This window comes from Micropterus salmoides, unplaced genomic scaffold, assembly GCF_014851395.1.
Source record: "Micropterus salmoides isolate LMB-PRFRI ecotype aquatic unplaced genomic scaffold, ASM1485139v1 Ms_hic_scaffold_17, whole genome shotgun sequence".
Classification (NCBI taxonomy): Eukaryota; Metazoa; Chordata; class Actinopteri; order Centrarchiformes; family Centrarchidae; genus Micropterus; species Micropterus salmoides.
The window spans coordinates 17,817,184-17,835,108 of record NW_024040817.1 but is presented as its reverse complement, the minus strand read 5'-3'; the positions used below and the strand labels follow the sequence as shown (position 1 = coordinate 17,835,108).

At 39.2% G+C, this 17,925-nt stretch overlaps 1 protein-coding gene across 2 annotated transcripts in view; it reads left to right on the top strand.

Annotated features, from left to right (window-relative positions):
- Nucleotides 1-14,440: 14,440 nt before the first annotated feature.
- The window catches only part of atxn1a (ataxin 1a), a 93,314-nt gene continuing 89,829 nt past the window's right edge, over nt 14,441-17,925 (top strand). The window contains exon 1 of one of the 2 annotated variants that reach the window (XM_038725607.1): nt 14,441-14,577. The gene's annotated coding sequence lies outside the window, so the exon portion shown is untranslated. The remainder of the gene's footprint in view (nt 14,578-17,925) is intronic. The other variant, XM_038725608.1, reaches the window with a different exon arrangement.

Sequence of the window (17,925 nt, the reverse complement as noted above, 5' to 3'; positions counted from 1 at the left end):
TCCACAGTATGGCTACTTATTTCACTTAATTATTAATATTATTATTTCAGAATTATTATTTTTTTATGCTAAGCAAAACCCCTTTCTGTAAAAGTACGCACATGTTGAATGTCAAACAACGCAGTCAGATTGGCAGATGAGGATTTTCAAAAATGAACACTTTCACTAACAAGACCACGCCCACGAACATAGAAGATTTAAAATGGTTTATTGCTTGTAATGGAGCCGAGATTGTACGAAAAGAACGGATCGATTGCACAGAAGGTGGGCTGAGGGATGTATGGATGGGGGAGAGGGTCGAGGTGTGAGGGGTAGGGGTCGAGGTGTGATTGATGACGGGTTGAGAGGAAGACAGGTGAGGGATGAAGGGGAGGAGTCGGATCCGCGCCGATGGATGCGTGAGTGAAGAGCAGACCGGTGTCTGCTGGCGAGAAGATGTGCGGAAACCCCCCGGTTCCTGTATGCAGACGAAGAGAGAGAAGAGAACAGATGGAAAGAGAGAGAAAATGAAAGGGATTGGGTGGGAGGGATGAGAAAGACGAGTCGAGTTTAAAACATTAAAGCGGTTATATGGGAAGTGCCCGTTATTACCTGTGGGACAATGTTAAGGCACTTTAAGACAGTAAAGAAGGACTGTTTTAGCAAAAAAAAGTTAACATAATTGACAGGATTTTCAGAAGACATTAAGAAATCATTTTCCTTTGTTCATGCCTGAGAGTGTGGGTGATGGAGCTACTGCAGCTATAGGAATACAGGATTATAGGGATTAGTTTTTACTTAAAGACCTGTAAAGGACACATTACATCTTACAGCAGGATTTCTCCACATTTGCTATGGCACTTGTTGCCACATGGAGGCGACATTAGACAACAGATCCACACAGTATGTGGCTGAGATACAGCAGATGGAAATCGACTGTAGTTACTGGATATTGGAATTATTTTCAAATATGTTTTTTGATTGTAATCAGGATGGAATGGTAAAGAGCACAGCATGTGTTTTTATAATTGATAAATACACAGCTGCTGCTATAAATGAGGGCATGCATAAACACATGCTGACTTGCAGAAAAATATATTTCTGCAGTACTTGTCTTCCTGTCCTTCCACCTGTCTGGTTGTCATGGCACAGTTCCTGTCCCCTACTGCCTTGTCAAGTACATCTCAAACAGGAACCTTGAACAGCTAATGATGTGAAAATAAATCTGCAAACTCACTACTGGAGCAAAAACATCAGTGTATGAGAAATCATTAGGTCGCAGTGAGGCAACCTGTTGATGATACTTTACTAGTGTGAATACTTTGCTTTATTAATTGCATGTCACACAGGGATTGTGTGTGTCTGTGTGTGTGTGTGTTAGTACATTTGGAACAGTTGTTTTATTGTAGATTGTACTTTATCAACTTTTAACCCAAATCTCAACTTTTTGGAACATTACATATCTATGACTAAATAACAGCATCAAAGTACAAAAAAGAGTGTGTCCTTAGTTATTATTTATTAAGTTAATTAACTCAGCTAATCTGCTTCATCGGGACTGTGTGGGTGTGGTTTGATCAGACTTCGTTTGACAGTGGCGAAACAGCTAGATTCTGATGCTGCTAAATCTTTTTTAGGCACAGATGCACGTGACATTACATTTACCCACCAATTGAAACCAATGAGAAGAGAAAATAACAAATACAGAAATAGCTGTAAAATAACCCACACTGTTCAAACATTGGCAGAAAAATGTGTGTTCGTGTGGGATCCCGTCACTTATAGTAAGATGCTGATTGAGAAAATACGTTTTCAAAGAGTGATGTTGTAGTGCACCCTCTATTGTCTGGTACTGCAGTGCAAAATTCTTCATGTTGCTGCAGTATCATGGGACTTTTTGTATTACCCCTTTTCCTTATTGATCACTACAGTGATGGTACAGTACCATGGTATTGTCACCCAGATCATCATCAGGATAATGCCTGTGAATCCCCTTTAACTGAGCAAGCCTTTTGGATGAAAGGCAAAATGTCTTCAAGAAATCTACAGCAAGTCCAGTTACCTTTGATTTAGCACCCCTACATATACCATGGTGTTGGTAAAATTTACTGTAAATGCCATTTTTATGGTATTACCACTGTAGCGACTCCTCTCACCGGTCAATAAATGTTTTGTGTTTGATTAAAGGTCACTCATATCTGAAACTAGTTGTGTTTTTCTGGGACAGTTTATAGGTGACGTGAACAAATGCATAACTTCAGCACTGGATTTTCAGTGCCAAAGTGCAGTGGAGTTGAATTTTTATGAGCCCTGTTCATGTAAGATTAGCCAGGGGCACATTTTGTCTTAGGGTCCCAGTAGGAAGACGCAACATTAGTTCGGCTCTCTCTGGTAGGTTTTTAAATAGCATCCATTAATCCTTATGAATTAGTAATCATCACCAGTCTCTTGCCAACTTTCTCACTCCAATATGCATACAAATAGAACAAAAGACACAAATCACAGCCACCATTTAAGAGTTTTTACTAGCACTGGTCTTTTAATTTCGTTCTCTTGCGACCATGTTGCTGTCATGGCGGCTGTGGTTTACCTTGGTGTCTTCATCTGCACGTTTCTTTTCTGTCTCTATTTTTTTCTAATTCCCTCCAGTGGATCCCCTTGGACCACATATGTGGTCTGATGCCAATGAGGAGTGGTGGAACATATGTAAATGCAGTGAACTGAATTATAAATGTTTAACATCTTCCATAAATTTCAAGCGTGTAGAACTTAAGAAAAAAAAGTACAAAACTCCTTAAACGGCTTTGAGGCAGTGACAAAATTAGCTCTCTGTTGTATAATCTCTGTGCGTGGTAAAAACTATCCAAACATTTTGTCAGCCATTGTGCATGATTTTAAAAGTTCATCGCAGCATTTTGTCCTTCAGTAGCAAGTTTTTGTGCTGAGAGTCATGAGTTGTTCTCTGTGCCAGGGAACTGAGAGAGGCTTAGCAATAATTACGCCTCGAGTGGCTCTAATACAAATTTCACAGGGAGACAGAGTGGAGAGAGAAAGCAACAGAAACTGTGAGACACAGAGAGGGATTAAAAGAGAGACAAAAACCCGAGAGGGAGGAAAGGATTGGAAAAGGGAGTTCAAAATGGGAAGAGAAGTGGAGGGAAAAAGAGAAGAAGAGAGAAAGAATGAGACAGAGAGAGTGTGAGAGGCTGAGGGACGCCATGCTTGAAAATTCTCTCTGATCTTTGAGCCGTGGGACCAGAGGCAATGGAATACCCCGCAGAACTCTATTAAAATTCATCCAGCCTCACTAAAGCTCTCAGTTATTATACAAGATATGCCCTGCACAGCTCAGCTTTCTCTGTTTGCTCTCTGTCGCATGCACACAGCACATGAACACGTACGCATACCCAATGCACTTAACCAAAGTTGTCTTCGCTGACAGACAAATAGTCTGGTATATACGTACGACTTTAGTAAAGACAACTTCATCAGAACTGGAGCACTAAAGGCTTCAAGGGATTTAAAAGTTTTTTTGCATACATCACTCAGTCCAATGTGACCGTTTTTTTTTTTTTAAGAATATAGTTTTGTATGCATTAAATGATGATCTGATCACTCAAGGGCAGCTTGAGCTTGAATGTTTTAACAATGAGAATCTGTTATCGGTGCAGCAGGCTGAGCTGCAGGATCACTCTCTGACAGACAGACGGGATAGGAAGAGGAAGAGAGAATGAGGAAATGATAAGGCGTGGCTCTGGAGAGTGGGAGGGAAAAGAAGGAAAATTGCACTTGCATACGTTCATATAAGTAAGATTTGTGCAAATATTTTCTAACAGTAAGGTGTCTGATTAGAGGGACAGGAAGGCAGCAGGAGCCGGGGAAGGTAACAGAATAAAAATAAACAGTTAATAGGAAAAGATTTTAGGACAAAACTGAAACTTTGAATATTAGATTACATTTTATTAACAGACAGTCGTGTCTGTGTTTAGACAAACCCGGGCATTCTCGTCTGTATTACCCAGCAGAGGGAGTTCCCTTTGAATATTCTGTCTGTCTCCTCGCTCCCCAGAGCAGGCTGTTCATTGGCTCTCCATGCCCCAGTGTCGGAGGGAGCTCAGCCAATCGGCACGCTTCTGGGCCACAAACATCTGAAGTAGTAATAATGTGGAATGTGCTGGCTCGGCATGAGCTGTCAACTAGAGCATGTAGTACTATACTATATGTGGAGAGAGGGTGGAGACAAGTAGAGAGGAGGAGGAAGTGGTAAGCACTCCATGACAGAGCAGTAGTCTTATTGTGGGGTGAGTTAGTGTGTGTGTGTGTGTGTGTGTGTGTGTGTGTGTGTGTGTGTGTGTGTGTGTGTGTGTGTCTGTCTACAAAGCAGAAAAACTGTCAGCTGTTCTACATTGCCTAACATCCATATATGCGCCCCACCCTCTGTACCTCTCCCTCTTGTGAATTCACACACACAACGCATTATTTTCCCACACATGTACACTCTTGCACAACTTGTGTCCACACAGACTTGTGAACAATTATACCAAACATTTATCTTTGTTTATATACAGTAGCTCTACAGACATCGACAGAATCAGATTGGGAATACATTCACAAGAAGTGTTCCATTTGAAAAATGTACTGCAGGAGAACAAATAGTATTTTGATAAAACGAGTTCAACAGACAGTCTTTAAGGGTTTGCAGTGTGCGTGTGCGTGTGTGTGTGTGTGTGTGTGTGTGTTTGTGTGATTAATCAGCATGCTGAACATACTGTACTGAGTTGTGCATTTAATCCTTCAGCAGACTGAGCATTTGTGTCCTCTGTGAGGCTGTGTTGATGCATAGCAGCAGGTTATACGACTGACACAGAAGTTCCTGACAGCCAAGAGTTACCGAGGATTAGTGCCTCGTCAGCAGGGCCTCAGCAGACTGACCAACCGGTTCCCCCTGGTGGAGGTATGTAGTCCAGGAGTCCCACATACTCGCATATCTAAAATAATCTTTAAGAGACTGGTGGTGTAGGTTTACTGTATGTCCAAATGTGTATATATATATATAGCATTTATGCATGTGATTGTATGCATGTTTAGACATGGTTTGAGGAGGTGGTAGGAGAATAACTACACAGAAGAGAACTAGAAAAAAGAAGTTAAAAGAATGAATAGGGACGGTGGCGCCAGTTTGAGTAAACATTTCTCATAATGTAATAAAATATATAGACACCAGAGGAAGGGGTGAGGGTGTAGGGTGATCTGAGAAACCCCCTCCCAGATGGTATAGTAACAATCTGATGGGTCATAATCTGGACTGCTGACTGACAACATGTGTTAATGCAGGGTCAGCTACTGGAGGTCTGCTATTAATAGAGTGGAAAGCAAGCACGCTCACAAACACAGGCCCGCACACACAGATATAACACATGCATGCATATCATAGTGCACAGATCAAGATAGAACGTTGAACTTTACAGGATTAATTCTTGTATCTTTTATTTGCCAAATATTATTTAGATAGCTATCAAAAAGGTATCCTTACGGAGATCAAGATCCCTTTTTTATGAGGCCTGTACACAGAACATACAGCATATAAATGCACTGAAAGGACGGCTATGACAAAGAATTTACATACTTTAATGGTCAAACAGGACAGCTGCCAATAAAGCCATAAAACTGTGAATGGTAATGAAAAATGTTTAACACAAAGGTGTTTTGGTTGTCCTTGTTTCAGTAGTGCTATTAGAACGTAGTGTGTGTCTGAACATTTTACACAAGTAAATTAACTCTAATCTTCTTCAATGCTAGCTGATTTGATCACACTTAACTTCTTTCCCAGCCCATTCCCACCAGCCATGTCTTTCTTGGCTGTCAGTGTGTTACTATTGCAATTATTTTTAGCCATTTCCTTTTTACCCTTTTTACACTGCACAGCAGTCTATCCATTCCTACGTTACAGTAATTCCCTTAAGTTTAACTCATAGAGATTGATTTCCTGTTCTCCGTCAACCAGAATTTTGGCTTCCATCGAAGTAAATCAAATCTTCTCTAATTTTCTTTATTTGTATCAATATGTATCCACAAATGTCCCATGTGTATATTAATTAACTTATTATAAGCATATGGGGACATAATGTATATCTCACTAAACCATTCATCCACGGCTAAAATCCTCGCAATGACATGCTCTCCATGTTGGTAACACACAGTGAGATGTTGATGCTTGTAATCCACAATCAGGTATGTTATATGTAAGTTATGTGAAATTGAATATGGGAAAATGGTAAATACACACTTTTGCAATCATGGCTGTGTGTTTCCATTATTGTTTGAGAGGTAATGGTTCTCGGGTTAATTGTTGTGTAGTTTGTGCAATGCTTAGAGTAGCTACTAATGCCTGCAGATTTTATCTCACGGCGGAGCAGTTTTACACATCAGTACAGTAGAACCTGTCACAAAGAAGTATTGTGTTTTGTATGTAAATAATTATCACAATAGTACAAAATGTAGGTAGTGTCACATCACTTTTGACTGGCATTTTTGCACTCAAATTACCAGTAAATCTGTACATTTACATCCTTGGGAAATGATTACCACACCATACTTAAGTGGGAACATGTTTACTGTAAAAACATAAATCCACACTCCCCCATGCACAGATAACACATAAGCATATGTGCAAACGTGAAGGTTCACTGTCATCCAGCATAAACAAACAGTGAGAACACACTCAGCCTTCATCCTGGGATTCTGCCTCACTGAGACCGCTCCTCTCTGCTTTTGACAACCACTACACATGCAGTGAGACACATCGATAAAGATTAATTGATGGTGTTGTTGAGTTTGTACAAGCACAATGTTATCAGGCCTCTTGTGGCCAGGCATCTAGGGAAGCAGTTTGTTGATGAGACAGCAATTTTATTGATTCAAATTTTTAAAAGGCCTTTGAAATTGAGCGTCTAGACGATCTGGCCTGGTGGATATTCATGTCCAATTGCACTTGAAGAGTACAGCATTCAAATAATAAAAGGGTGAGGGAAGATTACATAGTAGATAAAGCGTTCTTTTTTTGCTTCACAGTCAGGCCTCTACATTTCACTATAACAAGCACATTCTCAAGTCTTATTATTTATTTAGACCACTATTACAAGGCTCTTGTACACTTGAATTGAACTGAATGTACTCATAAAGCTGGGGAGTTGGAAGAGCGGAAGCAGTTTAAAGGACCAGTGTGTTAGATTTAGGGGGATACTGGCAGAAGTATTCATAAATATATTTCACCTGAAAATAAGATTTGTTGTGTTTTTGTTACCTTAGAATGAGGCCTTTCTGTCTACAGAGGGAGCGGGTCCTCTTCAACAGAGTCTGCCATATTGCACCGCCATGTTTTTACAGTAGCCCAGAACGAACAAATAAAACACTGGCTCTAGAGAGAGCCTTTTGTATGTTTAGTGGCCAGCATCGATTCTCCCACATGCATGGAATGGGAATGTGAGAGAAGCGTTATCAGTTGGTTGCAACCTGCAACCTCACCACTAGATGTCACTAAATCCTACACACTGCTCCTTTAAAACCTGCCCAGGCTGCAGTGAAATGACAAGTCACATACGAAAACATAACAGGAAAGAACTGATTAAGGAAAGTTAGAAGAAAGTGTGTGGGAATTTATTTACTTACTTAACTTTTATTTTATTTATTCAAGTTGGTAGATGTGTGTGATTCTACTTTATTCCTCTCATACTGTTAAATAAACAAAATTAAACTGAATTTCTGTCCCCCTACCAACTGTAGATTGTTTTCGTTGTCCATGAATCTGTTGATTATTTGATTTTGACTTAGATTTAGTCTATAAAATGTCTTTGAATTAGTTTTTTGTCTGTCAAAGAGCTCAAGATCCAAATATATTCAATTTACAGTTATATAACATGGGAAATATAGGAAATCGAGAAGATGCACCAAACAAATTGTGGTATTTCCCCTTTATAGGATAATAAAAGGAATAGTTCGACATTTTGTTACCTTTGAACAGAGCCAGGCTAGCTGTTTCCCTTGATTTCCAGTCATTGTGTTAAGCTAAGCTTATCAGAAGTAGCTTCATATTTACCATACAGACATGAAAGTGGTATCTTCTTATCTAGCTCTGACTCATTTTCTGTCAATAGACTAATCTATAAATCAAGTTATTGTTTCCAATACCTGTCTCCTTAGCACAGTTTCTATGTTTGCAAACTGGGACAAACCCAGTTCAGCCAAAACGAGATTTTTGCACGCCACATTCACAATAGATCAACGGGACATTCTGCTCTACTTTCCCTTCTTCACTCCTTTACCTCTGTTTCTGTCTCTCTCCCTCTCCTTTGTGTTGTGTGGCTCCTCAGACTGGCAGTTTCTCTCTCTGTCCCTCTAACACAGTCACACTGTCACACACAAAAAGGAAAATCAGGCACCCGGGCAGACAGGCAGGGTGGGAGGCAAGTGCTATAGATTTGTTGGCTGCCTCTTTCAAGCTCATCTATTATCCAACTGACTCCTCGCTGACCCCCGCATTGGCGACTGTGTACTGTAAAGCCTGTCCTGATATCACTTACCACTGTTTGTATGCATGTGTGTGTTTGTGTGCATACAGAAGTGTGTTGGAGAGCGTCCCCTGCCTGGTCAATAATTAAAGTCACTGGTTAGTAGGAGGAGAGTGGCTCGGGCATAACAGACATTTTTTCTACCCTTATTAAGCTAGAAAAGTTGACTGAGTAACCATCCTCATTTATGATACATGAGCATTTTCATTTTGGGGAGAAGAAAGGCTGACACCTTATGCAGAGAGAATTACAGTAAGGGTGAAAGTGGAATGAAATATTACCACTAAAATGACTTGCAGTTTGAATACTGAGTACAAAGGGTAAAAACAACAGTTTATGTGTTCCTGTAATATTGCAGTGTCATTCACAAAGACAGTAGTCTAATAATAAGTTCTTGGTCCAGAACTAAGAGCCAATTATTTTTTTTCATACTGAGGGAACTCGGCTCTGTCTCACACACACACACACACACACACACACACACACACACACACACTCCTTAATGTTTCATAATGTAATGCCATTTCTGATCTGCTGCAATACTCATAGCAACATTCAGATGTCAGATTTCTCTGTGTGCAGGCATGTGCAAGAGCAGAAATGCTGTGTGCATGTGCATGCCGGTGTGTGTGTTTAGACTGAGAAGAGAGACGGAGAGTGTGAGAATGATGTCTGAGAATATACCTACATACTGTGCACAACTTTGACTGAGCAATCTAAGTATAAGTTTCTCCATTCCAATTAGGTCTGGACTTTTTACCCAGATCACATTAAGACCCTACAGATTACTTCCCAAAATCTGCCCGTCCAAGGCAGCCTGATTCAATTGGCTGCTGTTAATACACAGATTAGGAACTCTCTTTGCATCCTAATCCTTCCTGCTTCGTTCTCCCTTGTAGTGGAATAGGGAAGGTGTGTGAGAACAGGTTAGCCGATAGCATGCATTCACTGTAGGATTACACCTGGGGCAACTTTAAGCCTAGGTAATGTGGTTGTTAAGAGAGGTGTGAAAATCATGCTATATTAGTGAGCTTGTGATTGTTATATACTGATTAAGATGCTGCAGAAGCTGGATTTGAGTTTTTTTTCATGTTTAGGATTCAATAGATATCACATGTGGTTGAGATGCATCAATACCATTGAAAAAATGAATACCAAGATATAGAATGTAGTGCAATTTTGGCATGCATACAGAAATGTTTGCGCTTATTGGCAAGTAAAATATATAGATACACTTACCATAGGTTCTTACCTTAAGGGGATATATCTGCAGTTGCTTGGGATACTGTCTTATGGCTTGTCAAGTAGCTTAATTAAAATTAAAAAAATTACTTAGCTAAAAGTAATGGATTAATGGTTAAAATACACAGCTAAACTGTATTGATAAACTGAAATTTAATAGATTGCTAGCTAATAGTCATAGACTGAAATAGCTAAAAGTATTGGATAATAGTTAAAATAGCTAAAATTAATGAATAGATAGATATTGAGTTAACAGATAAACAATTGAAATAGAGCGCTAACAGTAATGGGTAAAATGGTCGAAATAGAATAAATGGTTGAAATACATGGCAGTGTTGATAAAGGCATACTTGAATTCTCCTGATAGGGCTGTGCAGGTAAGTCTGACAATGAAGGTTGCAAACCACTATTATAAAAGGTTACTTACAAAATAATAGTGTTTCAAAAGTTATCCTCTTTTCAGTTTAAAAGTAGAGAAGTATATATTAATGTTAATTTGTTTTCCAAAGCGGATATTGCTATACAGAATAAAAACAAAATAAAGTGGAGCACTCCATTTATTCTCCTTGCAAAGTGTTTGATAATGATGCTGTCCGGTCTCTGGCCCTGAAACTTGTAAAACTTCCACATTTAAGCAAGAGGGGGAGCAGTGAGCAGCTGTAAAACACAACACCGCCTGTGCACAGAGAGAACTTCAGCAGACACTGTGGCCTTGAAATCTGAAGTGACAGCTGCTTTCAAAGCATACAGGATGAGCGTTCAACTTCTCCTCACAAAGTCTTTATTGGATTTTGCAGAGAATGTGAAGGACTGACATGTCGATGCAGTGGCCTACTCTTTCCCCTGCTTATATTTTCACACTGGCTGGTGGTAGATAAAGGATAAACTTCACATACATTTGAAAAAAATGCTGTCATCTAAATGCCTGAGGAGCTGGTGCTCAATAGCTCAGTGTACTATGTTATGTGTCATGCACTTCAGGCACTGTGCTACTCTGTTACTCTGCTGTCCAATAAAACAGAGATGTCCATGACCATTAAAATCTTTGAAAATCCCATAAGGGCTATGTCCAAAGGCTGGTGAAGATTAATTATTGATATACCTTGGTGCGTGATTTAAGTTCAGTGTGTTATTTATTCATATCCCAGGTGAAGTGTCAAATCCCTTCTTTGTATATACTTGTGTAAGTTAAGTGGATGTATGTCATTTAGTTGAATGTCCAAATAGAGTTCTGCCTTGGTTTTGTGGTTACAGACTAAGAAAGTTTGAATATATTTCATAATAGGTTGGACAGAGATGATCTCATATCTCGTAATTTCCCGTTTCTAACATTTAGTTTTGGCGTCCTTTTCCCAAAAGAAAGCTTTTTAATAGCTGCGGTTAAAGAATTGCATTGGCATTAAATATGAGTCATATGTGGGTCATTTAATCTCACAAAATAGCCATACAGGAATGCAGATTTAAACAGTCAGTCTCCATTTCTCAGGGCTCTTCCCATACGAGCCACACCTGGTACACTTTATTGTCCCTCAGTGTATACTGTTCACACCTCCTACCAAGAAAACAGGTACATCTCTAGAGAGTAACCCAACCCTCAAAGAATCTGCTCCTCCCCTAGGAGCAGTTCTTTATTATTCCTCAAGCATGCCATGGCCCTGCACCATGCACACACGCATGCATGCACACACACACACACACACACACACACACACACACACACACACACACACACACACTACAGTATGTATAATCATTATACCCTGAATGATGCAAGTCATTCAAATAAAGTCATTGGCAGATAGGCAACAGCCTAACTGACTTTTCCTACCTGTGTTGGTCCTTTCGAACTGTAAAAAAGTCAACAAGTCCTGTCCTGGAGCTTTCCATATGTATCAAAGCAAGGGAAAGCAAAGCAAAGCAACATTTTATTTATGTAGCACATTTCATTCCAGGTGGAAGCACAATATGCTGCACAGCATGAGCTACCATGGAAGTTGCAGCCACAAAAACTATGTGGATATAAGTAAACACAATTAAAACAGACACATGAATAATGCGTGTGAATTAAAAACACTGGGAACGATCAAATAAAAACAAATAAAATAAGACCAGTAAGTAAGACCAGCAACAAACCAGTAGAAATGAATAAGCCGTGAATTAAAACCATTGAAAATTAAGAATAAATTAATATTTAAGATATTTAAGATCAACTGCCAAGCTGCTTATAATAATAATAATAATGATAATAATATAATAATATAATAAGACACGTGAGTTAAAACCAATGAAATAAGTAACAATAATATAAAATATGTAGGTCCATTCATCAAATCATTGTAGAAGTCAGTAAGTGTATACCCATATAGCAAACTTATTAATAAATCACAAATCAGACTTGGTGATTCATTTAGGAACATGTTATCGCATATCCTGTGAGAGCAAGTCGTACAGTACACAATATGAGAGTGACACAACAGGAAGCACAACATGGACTTCAAGTATCAAACAGTATGCAGATAGTCTGCACAATAAATGGTTGTGAACTTAAACTCTTCATTCCTGTCGCCATTCAAATATCAAAGTCCATTCACCACCAGACGCTGTCTCTTCATTTCTATGCATCCAGGCCATGAATGTAATGTTAGCCTCCTGGCACACAGGGCAGCCTACCTCTCTGTCTCTTTGTTTGGCATACATGTGACACGAGCACAATAGAGTGCTGGACAATAGGCCACTTATTGAGTGACTGGCAGGGAGTGGGATACATCCCAGATCATCTGTCACTCTGCAGCCAGTGTGTCAGTGTCAGGTTGCACCCACCTGTGACAAAGAGGCGAAATTTGCCATATTGGAAATCTGGGAGAGGTAACAGAGGTCAGCAGTGAAAATAGATGGGAGGGGTTAACTAGGTGTTTACATGCTTCTTTAATGTTGACTTTATCAGTTGATTTTAATACTTTTTCAGCAACAGTATAATGGTGGATTTTGGTTTATCTTTTAATATTATGATAGTCTGCATTTTGGCTAGTGGTAACACATCGTGTTAAGGAAACTTTATTTGAAATTGTGAAATAAGTGACTGAGCCACAGAAAGCCGGTTGAATTTAGCAGCTTACGATGAATTAGCAATAACCAAATCATGTGAGTGAAAAAAGTCTTTCATCAACATGTTTTTTAGTAATACTCCATTATAGTGTGGATGTTTGTGGGTGTGTGTGAAAAGATAGGCTATCAGCAGCTGAGATTTTCCACCTTGTCACTGTCAGCTAACTATCAGTCATTGCCTTCAACTGAGCTAATTCTCTCTGAGATCTCGAGCTCTCTATGTCAAATGCCTGCCATGCCCTTGTGGCCTGTTGACAGCAGCTCTCTGAGAAGATGTCCGAGGTTTAATGTGCAATCACATGTGAAGATGGTATGAGTTCTCCAACATGTGATCAAACATACGACTGAGCTTGTGGAACAAACAATAGCAACTTTGTCAATTGCATCTTGAATACTCTATATGCTGACCTCACTGAGTCTGCTTTGTTTTTCAAAGAATGTTGTGTATTTGTGATATTCCAGAGTCTTGATGCACTTTATGGTAAAATTTTGCATGTGTTTATGATATTTCTTAACTTTTATTCTTTGTTTTTTGTGCCTTGCGCCTTTCGTGCAGTTTAAGGTTATCACACATATGTTCTCACACTTTTTGCTGTTTTGACTTCATTTTCTATGCATGGGATCAGTTAAGTTTACCCTCTCTTATGGAGTGGAAGAAGTATTCAGCTTAATTAAAACTACAAAAGTGGTAGTAGTAAAGTTGTAAAAGTATTCATGCTATACTAATACTATCATATTATTGGATTGTCATTACTGATGTTTTCACATGCAGCAATTAATTGTTTCATTCTACAACTTTATATAATGTTGGGTAGTTTAATGTATAGCAATGCATCACATTTCTTGAACTGATCATGTGTTATATGTACAATTTTCATTTGCAAAGGAACAACATACTGCTGTCATGTGTAGCTGAGTAAAAAATAAAATCTTGACCTCTGAAATGTAGTGGAAAAGGGAGCACAAAATGGCTTATGTTCATGTGTACTGTAAGCACCAATTTATACCAAGGCAAATTCCTCCTATGTAAATACGTACCTGGCAATAAACCTGATTCTGATACTGATTCTGATACTCAGTACCTCAAAATGACCCTTGGGGATTACAGTTGAAATGTTTATTAACATTGGAGGAAAGTTGCTGCTACTAGTGCTGCTTACTTTTTGGGGCAGGTCATAAGGAAAGCCCTATGTTATATTGGATATTTAAAATAAAATTAATTATTAAAACGCAAAACAAGCAATAACTCCTGATTGGGGCATAGGTTCCTCTGACTTTTATTTTAATAAAAATATTTATTTAAACCTCTCTCTCTCACACGCACACACACCCCTCTGGAATTTGCTATGCTAATATATCCTGACACACCAATGGCATAGCCAATGTACCTGTATTCTCACGCCCTAGTACTGTCAGTGAACTTAGAGCCTTATTCTGTCGCTGTTTGCTGTGCTCCGAGCCCTCTCATATTTTAGCACGAGTGGCTTACAAACTGCTCCATTTTTGAACTTCTCTCCCCCCTCCTCTCTCTTTCTCTCTCTGAAGGTGGGGACAGAGAGCTATAAGCTTTGCGCTGCAAACATCATTAGGAGGGGAGACGCTTTCCACCGTCAGCGCCGGAGCCGAGCTGGGGAGCCCTGGCAACAAGGAGAGACACAAACTCAGCAACCCGTTACACCATACAGTAAGTCACCCAAAACTGTTCATTCAGTACTCGTTTCACCAACCTGTCAGTGCTTTCACCATGCCACTTTTCTCTTCTGGAGATGTGAAGAGAAAATGGCTGGAAGAACTGGGTAGGGTGGCGCTGACGCGCTGGTTTACTTCAAAGCCTTGGAAAATGTTTACTTCGCTCTCTGACCTATTTTTAAGTGACCAAACGGTATAGGGGCGTGCAAAGGACGGGTGCATATACTTGTCATTTCGTAACAAAAATGCAAAGTAGTGTTTAAGTCGGGCGAAAGAGCGCGGAGGTTTGGCTGGATTCTTACCGAGCGAGGAGCGCGTCCGCCGGTCGAGCTGGTGTAGGGCAGGCGCTGCACTTCCAATAACTGCGCCACTCGACCTCGGCTCAAACATTTGCTCTTTGCAGACTAGTTCTAAGCGCGTAACATTGACATACACTGCTAAATGACGTTGCTTCAAGTCGTATACGTGTTCTTTTGAACTCTTTTCTTACTGACAAGGACTGTCAAAGGCAAACATTAATTTTTTATCTACGTTTCACCATCGCGGAAGTGCTTTCTTCACGTAAAGAGACGAAGAACAACTAACCACAGTCCACATAATTTGTCCAGCGTTTGTAAAAACGTTGTGACATGTATTTGTGTTTATTCTGTGATTATTAAAGATATTTGTTGTTGCATATGTAATATGTTACTACACAGTGTTTTACATTGCCCGCTGGTTGTAAAGGACATACGGTTTGTGATTGCTGGACTACCCGTGATGTCATTCATCCTAGCTGGCCCATTATATAACGGGACTGTAGGGAAGTCTGTGATCGCAGGCTATTTTTACTCTGTTTACACCTCGGAGTTGCACACAGTGTAGGCTATGCGTCCCAAGTGGGTAGCCTATGGTTTCACTGATATTATGAATTTAATTTTATACTTGTTATTATTTGCAATTTTGAACAACAATAACAACAACAAAAAATCGGCATTAGACCTACCTGTTGATAATGCATCTTTTCATGTTTGAATCAGCCTATTGAATTGCCCTCCCATAAGCAAAGAAATAACGATTTACCTTAAAGAGGACTGCTACTTTTCACATATCTCATCAAAAGTTATGTGCACACTTATGCCAGCATACACCCACACTTTTGAACCAAGGCTTGGAAAATATTAAGTATGATTCATCAATACAGTGGCCTACCGAATACATTAAGATTATAAACTCACTGTGTAATAAACAATTCTTATGGGAATGTTTAACTGAGTAAGTTTACAGTTTAAAGGGAAATTTCAACCAAAACTTATCATTTTTGTATCAGGTCCTCACCCTTTATCAGACTGCCACACAAAAAGTTTCTAGGCTACTTGAATCATCCATATACCTAATAAAAAATGAAGAACAGATTTCTCGTGCAGCATCTTTCAAATCTCAGGTACTGCTTATACTACTCCCCAACTCATGTAAATTTGCAAAAATATTGCTTTACAGTACAAATACAGTTACTTGAAACCTAATGACAATACAAATCAATATGTATTGAATTAAGCTGCTGGAGTTATTTAATTAGGTTTTACACAATATAGCAAACACATTATTTAACCCAACCTCTATCCAGTTCTTTATGAAAATGTGTGTCTGCCAAGACAGTATTTATATAATATATAATAATTGATACAATTGGCTCTTCTCACTGATTGCTGGCAGATGGCGTCAGTTTAGATATTACATAAAACTGCAAATTCCTGCTGCTTTCTGATTCACTCGTTCGCAACATTGTGCATTAGGAAGCAGATCACTTTTAATATAATATTTGCTGTTCAATTAAATCCCTGATCAGCTTCAACATTTGTTTTATAGTTAGGCTTTGGCTTTATCCTATTAACACTATTTTTTCTTTACACTTGATTAGACAGTTGACATGGCTAAAACATGTTCATCTTTTTTTTTTTCAATTTCTTTGGGAAAAGTGGCTGGGAGAAGGCAGTGTAATTTAGCTGCATTTGTTGTTTGCCATAGGTCTTGTGCACTTCTTCTGTGTGTTTATTTCACTATTAACATGATTGATAAAAGTTGGTTGTCTATGACCTAGCATAGATATATTTAGGAGAAGTAAGATTTAATCTGCACTACCCACTTTTTTTTTGTTAAAGTGATCTGAGTTGAAGTACTAAAAGAAATCTGTGATCTTATGTGATCATAAATTCTTAATGCTGAAATCCCCACATTGATATTTTATACAGTATAACCTCTTGAATAGTTGAATAGGTCTAGTATAGTATGTTTTGGATGAGCTGAGCAGAAATTCTAATATTTTTGTGAATACTTTCTTTTTACTTTTAATGACCTGGCCTATATATTCACAGATTAGGTGATATTTCATGTTTGATGTATGTATATAGCAATAGCTGCTTCTGTCTTTCTTCTTCAATATCTACATGGTCTAAGGTAGCCATAGTGTAAAATTTGTAGTGTAGTATTACATACCACAGTGTCATGACAGCGTAACATCAATGACACCGACAAGAATGGGGAGTGGGGCGAGTCCATGGAATAATTTTAAAGAGGTGGTATTATGCTTTTTGGCTTTTTCCCTCTCCTTTATTGAGTTATATACCTTTTCTGTGCACGTAATAGGTTTGCAAAGTGAAAAAGCCCAAAGTCCCATCTTCCACAGAAAACACTGCTCTGAACTGCTTGAAAACAGCTCGTTTGTAGTCCATCCATTTCCCTTTCATGCCGGTGACGTCACAGGCATGAAAGCTAAATGCGCCTCATATAACACTCGCCTAGCAGCTAGTCCAACACTCCCTCAAAAACACCGGTGGAAAAACACTGAGCTACAGCACACACCTCCTCTCCCTTCCAAACACTAGCTACCCTACAGGCAGTCAATGGACATAAAGTTGTTACCGTGATGTAGAGACAGAGCTCAGTTTAAACTTTATGGATGAAAGATACACTTGTTACAGATTAATAACCCACCACTCTGAAACTCTTGCTCCAGTCTATGTCGCCAAGCTGGTCAGCATCATGTACAGCTGAACCGAAGCGGTTTACCGGCTTCTAGCTGACCCGCCCTTCTCTGCTTCTGATTGGCTAGTAGTCCTTAATTAGGATCTGCGCATGTGCAACTCCCAACACAGATCATGTAGAGGTAAGATGAATCACTCCATAGCTAAAACGAAGCCTTCACACACAGCAATGTGCAGTATGACAAAAAATATGGTGTTTTTTAAAAATTAAACCATGTAAACCTGTTCTGGTACAACCCCTAAATAGAAATTTGAACCTGAAAATATGCGGTGGATTGGAGTGATGTGTTCATATCCTCAGAAAATTTGTTTAAGATTTA